Raw genomic sequence first — 12,686 nt, 5'->3', positions numbered from 1 at the left:
GGTAGTTCTAACGAGAATTTTATTATATTCTAAAGTTTTAGTATTAAAGATTGGTTTAAAAATAAATAATTTACTTTCTTTGTTTAAGAAATTGATCTCTGTAGAATTAGCGATTGAAATATCAAAGACAGTATTTAATGACTATTTTGAACAGTAGTATTTTTTATACTTAATTATAGAATTTTCTTATAGAGATGTTTTATTTGTGAAACGATTTAACATTTAAGTGTTATGAGACAGTTTACGCTCACACCTGTATTAATGGCATTGAATAAAAATGTTGACTTTAAAATTATAAAAAATTAGCTAAAAAGAACCTTTTAATGAGAGCTTTAGACCATAAATATTATCAGGCGATTTAAACACATAATGATATAAAATAATAAACGCATACACCGATAATTCTTTTACAATTAATTAACATCTATCGTAATAAACTACGATGCGTTTGAAAATCGACAACTATTGATTCTTCCATCTTGGACCAGCGTTAAAATCTTACTAAATTGTTTTAGCTTCGATGCGAATCTGAGAAGATATTAGTTTTACTATGATATGTTTATTTTTTTGTGTCTGTCACTACTTTTTCTTCACTCTCACTGAACCGATTTTTTTCAACGATACGTCAAAAGATCACAAATCGTATCTAGTTGAAAACATTTTTCTTAAAATATGAAAATTTTGCCCTCGTTCCCCGTAAATAATGAAAATCCCCCAAAAAATTACGATTTTTAGAATCGGTAAACATTTTTTTCATTTTTTTATCTTTCTGAAAACTGCCATAACTTTTTGAAAAATAAACAATTTAAAACAATTCCTTTTTATATTGAAATCATAGATATATCCCTTTCATTTGATATAAATTTTTTGAAAATCTGACCCTTAACCTGCCCACAGAGGGGAACCAAATTAGCAACTTCTGCACAAATATTTTACTTTTTCAACTTAATTTTAAAAAATAAATCAAAAGTATTTGATGATCAACCGTTATTTAAATATTTTCAAGAATACCTAAATTGTTAATTTCATGACAATCATAAATATTTTATATTTAAATTTTTAGTTATATCAAATAATGAGCTAATTATTTTATAGCGTAATACTATAGAGTAGCTTGAAATAGTGTCATAGTGTCTTAAGATTTTTGTATTTCGTAGTTCTTAAGAAACAATAGTATTAATAATTATTAAAAATGTATGAATTATTTTTTGTTTTTTCTAGGTCAATTAATTTCAATCAGGGCCAAAACTGATCAGGTTTTTGGGGTGGCGGTGAGCTTGGACATCCGAAACGCGTTCAACTCCTTGCGATGGTCACACATCCTCGGAGCGCTGGACGCGTTTCGGGTGCCTCCTTACCTCGGGAGGATTTAGCGATCGGGTCATCTCTTACGAGAGCGCCGCGGGCCCGAGATTTAGACGGGAGGCGTCCCGCAAGGGTCAGTTCTCGGGCCTCTGCTGTGGAACATCGCGTGCGACGCGGTGTTTCGCGTTCCGCTACCACCGCACGAGCGCGTCATCTGCTACGCGGACGACACGTTGGTGGTGGCGAAAGGCGCCTCGTCCGAGGAGGCTGGATCACGTGCAAACTGCGCGCTCAGCGCAGTCTCCGCCTGGATCCAGAAGGAGGGGAGTGGACTTAGCCTCGCCCTGTACAAGACCGAAGCGGTCTTCTTCACGGGCAGATCAAATTCACTTCTCCACGGCTCGCCGTGCTGGGGGTAGAGATCCCGCTTAAGGACTCCATGACTTATCTGGGCCTTGTCATAGACAAACGTCTAAAGTTCGGGCCGCGCATTAGTCATGTGGCCCGGCCGGCCCAGAAAGTCATGAATTGCTTGGCGGAACTCATGCCCAATCTGGGAGGGCCGAGAGAGATGCGGCGTAGACTTCTAGTCATTGTCGTTCACTCGGTCCTTCTGTACGGGTCCCCGGTTTGGGCGGATAATCTTGAGTATTCGTCCAAAAGCTGTGCTCAGGGTGCAGTGGCGGGCGGCGATCCGGACAGTTTCGGCGTACCGAACGGTGTCCGGAGTGGCGGCGGGTATGAGCTCCGCCGAGAACGTAACCGGTCCCTCGAACCCGAGGACCGGCTAGCGCTCAGATGGGTGACCATAGGACCCGATCGGCTGGACAGGTGAGTGGACCGGACTCACGGTGAGATGACTTATCGTCTAACCCAAGTGATGTCCGGCCACGGCTGCTTTAACGATATGAAATATTTATACTAAATGCAGGTTTTTGAATAGTTATCTTTTATTTATGGAACGTAATAAACACGAAATCAAAATACAATATAAAAATATAACACGATACAAATTAAATCGTTCAAAATATTAAGTTACACGTACCAAACATTCTGACCTGTAACTAGACGTTTCTAAATTTCCAATTTCCTTTACTTTACACGAATCCCTTTATATATTCTTTTTACCGCCATTATTAATTTACTTACACTGCATTTTCTCTTTATGTGACATTATTATATTACTTAAGAATTTTAAAATTGCTTACTACTGTGTTAAAAAATTATACTATACTAATATGTAAGTTATTTAATACTCAGCTATTCACTACACATTATGTGATAATAGTTAAGTACCTTTTAGTTTATTAAGATCATATAGTTATATTTTAATTAAGTTGTTGGGCGCCAAGCCTTAATGGCTAAATTGTTATTATTTTTTTATAGGTATTAAATGTAAACTAAATATTTATGTTTAACGCAAGCTGTTGCGTCCTGAGTGGTGACTAAATAACTATTAATAATATTTTCCCTTTTTATCTGTTATTTGCTTGACAAAAGTTATTCTTGATCTACCTTAAGTTTATTTTTCTAATTTTTTATGACATGCTTAGAAATATAATTTCTTACCTTGTGTCCAGCTAGCTTGATCGTTTGTTGTAAAAATGATATAAATAAAAAGAGCACTGACTTTTATCTATTTATTTATTTTGTAAAATTATGCAAATTACTAAACTTGAAATATTACTTCACTGTGGTTCTTTTCTATACTTGGTGTCTGAGTATGTGTGTTACTTTATATTTTAAAATGAATATTTAAATAACCAGATAGGTTATGAGAGCCAATCCCTAGTGACACGTTATAAACTATTTTTTTACGAATAGTTTTAACCGCTAGATGTGCTAGGGTAATGACTTCAACAAACTATCAATATTTTATGAAATTGTGTGTTTGACATGAGAGTCGACAGAGTTAGAGACAGGCTGGCTACACCATCGGAGATTACTCTCGTCGATGCACGGACCTTACAGAGTCAAAAACTGCTTGCCGAAAAGAACGTAATGGAATATGAGAATCAATCCCTAGTGACACGTCACAAACTATTGTTTTACCAATAATTTCAACCGCTAGATGTGCTAGGGTAATGATTTCAACAAACCATCAGTATCTTGTGCAATCAATCAAACACGTATCTATTTAAATTTAAGATACATTCTACGATCTCCTTAGTGACACGTCACAAACTATTGTATTACAACAGTTTCAACCGCTAGATGTGCTAAGGTAGATTTTCGAAATGCACTTATTAAATAGACACTCCAATTGAAGAATTAAAAAAATTCTTAATTGGAACAACTCACAAAATACAAAATAAAAAATTTTAAACGTCTTAATATTTTATGAATATTTAAGACTAAAAATAAAAAGATAAAAAGGTTAAGTTATTTATTTAAATTACATTACTTACGAGAGATTTAGATAATAAACACCAAGTATATAAAAAAAATTTTAAACTCATAGAGAGCACAATCGCGAGATATTCTGGTTCAAAGATACTTCATGACCAAATTTTAAAAAAAAATGAGGTTGTAAATGAGCTAAAAATCGCTCTTTTATAGGCCCGTTTTATGAGGGGGAGATTTAATGTTTTATATTTTAATTGCCAAATCCTTCTCATTGGCTAGTCAAGGAAACTTGAATAGACCTGTGCGCAATCTATTATTCTACTAATTTGAGTTAATGTTTCATATTTGTATTGGTGTTTATATCTATCATCTTCCATAATAATGTGGTTTATTAGAAAAATTATCAATATAAAAATATAAATAAAATAAAATTATAAGTGCTAAATATCTATTACAGGTGTCAACTTTGTTTTTTTAAATGGGATCACATATTTTAATTTATTAAAATGTTTGAGTTTTTAATTTAATAGTAATTGACATTTGAATTTTTAATATAACTTTATTTGTTTATTAGATATAAACATTCAAAGTTTCAAAAAAATTACACTGTATAATATAAACTTTAATTTAAGAATAAATAAAAGAGTCAATATTTCCGGAACATTTTCAAAAATTAAATTGAAAAAGTTTAACTTGTGTGCAAACATTGTTTACTGATATTAAATGATGATAGGAATTTAACTTTTTTTGTGAAACAGTTCATCAAAGATCCACAATTATTAAAAAAAAAAATTGTTTATAATAATTGTATTTTTTAAAATATTTCGTGAGACATAGTAGCGGATCGCCCTTTTGATGGAAGTTATGACGAGGCGTGATAAATAAAGAATAACACGGCGATTAATACTAAATATTAATGACAATATATATTAAATTAATATATCCTAAAGGAAGTACATAAACAAGTCCACACTAGGCTTCCGCATCGCCGGACCTGTTCTTATGGCCCGCGGTCACTCAACGTCGCGCGACCTATCGGGTGAGGAAAGGAAGCTGTATCNGGTGTCAACTTTGTTTTTTTAAATGGGATCACATATTTTAATTTATTAAAATGTTTGAGTTTTTAATTTAATAGTAATTGACATTTGAATTTTTAATATAACTTTATTTGTTTATTAGATATAAACATTCAAAGTTTCAAAAAAATTACACTGTATAATATAAACTTTAATTTAAGAATAAATAAAAGAGTCAATATTTCCGGAACATTTTCAAAAATTAAATTGAAAAAGTTTAACTTGTGTGCAAACATTGTTTACTGATATTAAATGATGATAGGAATTTAACTTTTTTTGTGAAACAGTTCATCAAAGATCCACAATTATTAAAAAAAAAAATTGTTTATAATAATTGTATTTTTTAAAATATTTCGTGAGACATAGTAGCGGATCGCCCTTTTGATGGAAGTTATGACGAGGCGTGATAAATAAAGAATAACACGGCGATTAATACTAAATATTAATGACAATATATATTAAATTAATATATCCTAAAGGAAGTACATAAACAAGTCCACACTAGGCTTCCGCATCGCCGGACCTGTTCTTATGGCCCGCGGTCACTCAACGTCGCGCGACCTATCGGGTGAGGAAAGGAAGCTGTATCGCAGTTGCCATCAAGAGGTAAAGCCGGAAGTGCAATGCGACCATGTCTCTGTATATGTATATGAATTATACATAGTAAACGTTAACACTACAGTAGAATTCGTGTTTGTACGAATAAGTTTAGTAGGTATTATTTTTCAACTTTAAAATAAAATTAACTACCTGCGAGTTAATAGCATGCAAAGTTTTGTAACTCATGACGTTTATAGAATCATTGATTCAATTTCTTTTAAAAATAAAACCGTACAATAAAATATAATAAATGTGAGGATAAGTAATTTTTTTTCAAAGCTATTTTAAACATTTTTTGGTACAAAACGAAAATATTTTTGTACAACAGTCATAACTTGTTTGAATAACGGATAAATTGAATGCTGTTCCCTGAGCGTTCACTTGGCCTTGTAGATATTAAATCTAATATTATTTTGAATACGGGCAATAAGAAATTAATAAAAGTTGAGTTACCATTGATTTAACGAAAATTCAGATATCAAAAATCACTTTTTCCAAAACACGTACAGAAAAAACATATGTGCTTCAAGTTATGAAAATCTGTAATATCACTTTATGTGTTTTACTCTTATGCATAAGAAGCAATGTTGAGCAGTATTTAAATAAATTTATCTAGTTATAATAACTAGATAAAAAATAGTGAACTTGTATTTCATCAATACGCTTAATGAAACGTGTATCCGAATGATATTTTAGATTCAATATACAATAATCTGAATAAATCTATAGAGTAATTTGTTTATCATAGCCCACTCCTCAAATACTCGCAAAATAAAAATAATTTTTTTTTTTTGGTCACTTTTAGTTACATATTATTCTCGAATTATTATAAATGTAATACTTTTTAAGTTCGTCCCTTTTGCATTGTTAGGGTGGCAGCTTTTTCAAATGAGAACTCATTTTGAATTTAATAAAATGTTTGAGGTTTTATTTTAATAATGAATGGCATTTGAATTTTTAATATAACCTCATTTATTTATTACATATAAAACTTTAATGTTTCGAATTTTGATTTAATATTTATTTATAACATATGAAACAAAACAAATATAGACAGTTCAGTGCTTTTTAACAACGTCACTATTCGCAGATACGCAATTTTTAATGTCAATTATGACCTTATCGTCAAATATAGTTTTTATTTTGTCAGTTGGTGTGATTTATAAACTACCATACTTTAAGTTAATAATTCGAAAGTAATATGTAACTAAAAGTAAAGAAGCAATTAACAAAATCTAGAATAGGAAATACTCCATAATAAATTTTTTTCTTCTTATGAAAAATGTAAAAAACACTCACGTCACCATGAGTACAAATAATGTTATGAACTATATGAAGGGTATTCAAATTCCAAAGACCAAAAAATGTTTTACTCGCTCCACTCCAAATATTATACCCAACTTAATTTTTTTCTAGTCATAAATAAACAATAAAATTATACACTACATTAATTTGTTTCCTACAACTATATTATTTCGACTATAATTGTTGAAAATAAAACATTAAAGTGCTGCACCAGAATCAGTTTTTAAATGAGATGCAAAAATTTAATGACTAAAAAGAGGTCTCTTTGATTATTACGAAGCTAAAAAAGTTGTTAAAACTTTTTTTGGTGATTTTTAGTTATTATATAAAAAATTGTTACTTTATAAACTTTACCCTTGATAATACATATTATTTTTATTATATTATTCATAATTATTGACAATATAAACACAGATCTTTAACAATAATTTTTTTGCTTGATTTAATTGGGGAGGGGAACTAATAATATTATTTTTTTGAGTTTCCTAAGGGACAACTACGTCCCTTGCCACCCGGTACTAGCGCTACTGGGTGCCGCTTATTTTACAAATTATTTAAAGTGCCTGCACTTTTATGTTCCTATTAGTACTAAAATAATATCTGCAAAATTTGAGATTAATCTGATATGGTTAACACGTGCGAATTTAAGCTCGAAGTTTGAATTATTTCGGTTTTTGGAATAATCGCATATTATATTAATAAATGTTTGGTACTTTTATCGTTACAAAATGTATAAAATATGATTGTCTAAAAAATGTTTCTTTACTTGCACTTAAACCAATATTCAACGCTACATATTTAGGAAACCAAATAAAATACTTAAATAAATTATTATAATTCATATACGCTCGATTTTGACGAAATTTATACAGGTGATAGATAAATTTATCAATATTATTTTATATTTTAACTAATAGTTGCAAGTATTATTAAAAAATATTACATTTAGAGTTTTTTGTCAACAATTGTATAAACATATTAAATTGATCGAATAATTTATATTTAATGTGTCAAGTTTAGGATTAAAAATTAGTCTTTATCTCATAACTTTTTTTTTTAAAAGGTTTTCTTGTAATTAGTATGTTGCAAAAATATTTGATTTTTTTCGTACTGAGTAATTTCACTTGTCAATCATCAAGAGAAAATGATTATGTAAGCGATGTAAATTATATGCTTGCAAATCCTTATTGGAGAGATGGTCTTAAAGAATTCGAAACGCTTTTAGGTGAATATCCACAGTTCAACATTTTTTACAAAACTAATAAAGCAGAACATATTAATGGTCGAACATTTTTTCGAAAATTAAATAATGATAAATATGTTAATGAAAATAATTTCAAAGAAAAGGTAATACAGTATCATTTCTTATTAAGCTGTTACTATGGAATGGAATTAAAGTTCTATTTATTCTATGTAAAAGAATTATGTATATTATGTAAAAGGTTAGAACCTGAATTTTGTCAAACACCTTTAAATCACTATGTTAATTTTTTTATTAAAGAACTTACTAAAATGAAAAATTCTTTACTTCATTTATGTCGATGGTTGGATGATCTTGATTTAAAAAACGATATTTACGAGGTAATCGATCGTGTCATTGTAATATCACGACATATAACATTAGTATCACCTGATAATACCATAAAAAATCTACATGATGAATATCATAATATAAAACATTTTTTTGATATTTCTATGAAACCGTGGATTGGTGAAGAAGAAATGAATACAAGACTAACTGTAAATTATCAGAATTTAGACAAAAATTTATCATTTCAAAATAAAGTTTTTACAATTTTTCAATTTTTTCATAAAGCTATAAAACACACTTTAAATATGATTAACAATTTAGGTTTTTTTTATGATGATAAATTAGATTGTTTAGGAGTTAGAGATCATAAGGAAAGTCCAAGTACTCCATTGCCACAAGTTGATGAAGATGATTAGATTATTCTTAGATTAGAACTATGTAAATTAAATAACAAGAAGATACTAATGATTTCAAGATACCATTAAATTAAAATATGTAATATTATATTGTAGAAATTATTAAAATAAAAAATTTTTTATTTCATTTTTCTCAATGATTGAATAATTTTGAATTTATTTATTACTATAATGATAATAATAATAATGTGCTGTAATATTATGTTATCACTTATAATATTAGAAAATTATCTTATGTTATCTTTTGCACTTGTATGTCCTATTATAAATTCACAAGATCACCAAAACAGGGTTCCCTTCTTTAAAACACAAAATATTCAATAAACTAGGGAATTAAATCTGATTATTGTACAAATTCAAAGTAATGCCTATATATAGGTTCTCAATTAAGTCCAGTTAATTAAATTTAACAATTAAGATCTACAGTTTCCAATATCACACTAGGGATCGCTACACTTCGCTCGTCTACTATAAAAACCCAATTTTTCCTATTAAGATCAGTTTTTTCCGTGATTTCAAAATACACAAAATTTACGACACTCTACTCAAGATTCTTACTCTCTGGGACTTAATTTTTTTTTTCTATTTAACTTGCACTTAGAATATTTTTCAATTTAAAAAACATTTAGTCTTTTTTTTAATTTTTTTGGACTTGGATTATTTTTTTAAATTAAACGGAACTAAGAATGATTTTAAAGTGAATATTGTTTTGGGGAATCTTTAATTTTAAATTTATTTGTTCATTAAATAGTGATGTTTTATTTTTTATTTTATCATAGAAATAAATGTCAATTAATTTTTTAAACCTCAAACATTTTAAAATTTATTTATTTTTATAATAAACCGAAATCAACTTATTTATTTAATAGTAAATATTTATTATGAGCTAAAGGTTACAATTATTTCAGATTTAAGCTAATTAAATAATATTTTTATTGAACTAAGTGTATTGCAATTATATACTGACTGGGTAGCTAGAAATTGAGCTTAATGTCTTTGTTCTAACGAACATCGTGCCGGCAGACAGCATAAAAAATTTATATATATATATACAGGGTGGCTCACCACTTACTGACAACTTAAATAACTTTTGATCCAGTTAATATTTTTAGTTGATATCTCAATAATTAATTTTTTTACATTTTATTAAAAATATTCATTATTTTTAAATTTTAAATAAAAAGTAAAAAAAAAATCTAAGATAGCTATTTTGTAGAGTAGAATTTAAGAAAAATTTTAGTAAAAAAATATCTTATTAATATTGAGTAGTAAATATTCTGTAGCATTTTAAAGTTTGTGAAAATTTTTATAAAAAAATTAATTATTGAGATATAGCTATAGACCTAACGTATAACTATTATTTAAAAAAAAAATCATCTAAAAATATTAAGTGGATCAAAAGTTATTTAAGTTGTCAGTGAGTGGTGGGCCACCCTGTATATATATATATACAACGAATATATTTTTAGTGTTTAATTTTTGTCTTGGTGATTATTGTGCCGCGTCCTTTCAAGGCGCTAGCACCGGGACACATTGGGCCACCACAATACCGCCATGATAAATATTTTACACAGATATTAATATTTTTGAATCTTGTTTTGGCCATATTAAAGGAATATTTTAAAAATATTAGTGTCGATCTCTCAATAAAATATACTCTCACAAAAGTATACTTATTTAACAAAATCAAATAAGGTTACATTGTTGAATTATATTTATAATAAAACGGAGAATGTGTAGAATGTCTTACATATAATAAAAAGTCATAGAATTAGTGTAACAGTTTCGTATTATTTTTTAAAATTATAAAAGCGCTTTACGATTATGAATAAACAAAGTACACCAACCAGTTGAATATACGTCAGTATAGAGGTACATTCTCGAGAGATCAGTGGCCTGTACATAGTAATAATATCGAATCGTTTATTGTTAATTTAGACTAGTATATAAAACATGTGATTTAATCCCCATATTAGAAGAAGAAAATAACAGTGAAATAGCCTAGATTAGTGTTCAAAGTAATAATGAAATACCGAATATTACCATCTCTAATAATAGTCTTGCAAAATTACGATCAGGAGAAGGAAAAAATATTTATGATTATATAGAAATACATACAGAGTTGTATGAAATAAATACTATAGAAACTTATATAAAAATAGTTTATCTGACGAAGTTGAGTTTTTTGTATTGAAACAAAACTTTCCTACTTTAAAATGCGAGAAAAATTTGGCAGGGCTGCCAAAAGAGTCCAAGAAGATCTTGGAAATTTTGGCAAAACAAAACCCAGGGCTGAACACGGCGATCTGGAAAGTTCACCATGAGACAGAGGTTGGCCCGAAAGGACAAACTCTGTTCCGAAGTGTGGACGAAAACAGCATGGTCAAACTGGAGGAACTGAAGCGCAGTCCATATTTTTGAATGGGCAGAGTTTGCTTCACAGATTATGTTGCCAAGCAGCCACCAGCCCGGAAGGATGTGAAAAAATTCACATCTCAAAAATCTGGGAAGAGGAAGGCTGAGGAATCACCAGTGCCACTCGGGAAAGGAGGTAAGGCACAGGTAAGGGGCAAACGGACACATTTTACTCCTGTCTCGAAAGGGAAGGGAGGAAGTGTGTTACGTAAGGGAAAGGGACCCAGGAAACCCCCACCCTCAATAACGGCCACAGCTGAGGGGAACTTCTCCACAGCTCCAAAGGGAAATGTGGAGAGCGAAATCAAGGCACGGTCGCCACCTGGGGACGGCGGTGGGACACCACCCACAGGGGGGCTGTGTGACACAGGGACTGTTTCAGACACCTGTATCACACCCAGTACAGCGTGCTTTCTTAAGCGTCAACATCAGTTTTTCTGAATGGCTGACAATAGAATTCAATTCACGCAAATAAACCTGCATCAAAGTAAAGGGGCCAGTAGTGTATTACTATGGACCCTAACTGAGAGGCATACAACACCCTTACAAATAGCACTTATTCAGGAACCATGGATAAATGGGGACCAGATTAAGGGGCTAAATCTAAGGGATTTTAAACTGTTTCATAAACAAGCAGATAAACCAAGAACTTGCATTTTGGTTAATNAAAGCAGATAAACCAAGAACTTGAATTTTGGTTAATAATAAAGTTAAAGCCAGCCTGATACTTAATCTATCAAGTGCAGACTTGACTATTATTAGAGTAACACTAAATGATGGTAAAAATATCATAGTAGCTTCAGGATACTTACCATATGAGGTCACAGACCCAGGTAGGGACCTAACTATGCTCTTTAATTATTGCAAAAATGAAAAATTAGAACTAATCCTAGGTATGGATGCTAATGCACACCACACTATTTGGGGGAGCAGTAACATCAACCAAAGAGGAGAGGTTATAATGGATCTATTGCTGACTACAGACCTAAGTATACTGAACAGAGGTAGTGAACCTACTTTTGTTATCAGGAACAGGCATTCATTGTCTTTTGACAGGAAGTCATTGTTCTAACAGTTTGTTCAAAAGGGTTACTTCAAAAGATAAAAGGGTGGAAAGTGTCCTCCGAACCTTCTCTTTCTGATCATAGGCACTTACGATTCACTTTGGAAATTAACAAAGTTGAGACGGAGTACTATAGGAACCCGAAAAGAACAAACTGGGACAAATACAGGGCAGATCTCTCTCGTGACCTGATTAACCTACAGTTTAGATTGGGGTCGAGACAGAGTACTGAAAGGGCTGCAAATATGCTACAGGACTCCATTGTCTCAGCTTACAAAGAAAACTGTCCTTTAATAGAAAGGAAAGATACAGGGCAGGGTGTAGCTTGGTGGAATGCTAACCTGTCTAAATTAAGAAAGAGTTCACGTAAGCTCTTAAATAAAGCAATGAAATCAGGTTTGGAACAACACTGGGAATCCTATAAGGACGCCCAAAGGAACTACAAATCTGCATTGAAAAAGTCCAAAAGAGAAAGCTGGAAGAAGTTCTGTGGGGATATACAACAACTCCCTATAGCAACTAGACTTCTGCGATCACTAACGAATGGACCAAACAAAACTGTCGAGGCAATACTACTGCCAGACGGAATGTTCACCAATAATGATAATGAAACATTATCACATTTGATG

The sequence above is a fragment of the Daktulosphaira vitifoliae genome, unplaced genomic scaffold, assembly GCF_025091365.1.
Source record: "Daktulosphaira vitifoliae isolate Bord-2020 unplaced genomic scaffold, ASM2509136v1 Scaffold_5, whole genome shotgun sequence".
In the NCBI taxonomy this organism is placed as follows: Eukaryota; Metazoa; Arthropoda; class Insecta; order Hemiptera; family Phylloxeridae; genus Daktulosphaira; species Daktulosphaira vitifoliae.
Note: the sequence above shows the minus strand (reverse complement) of the source record.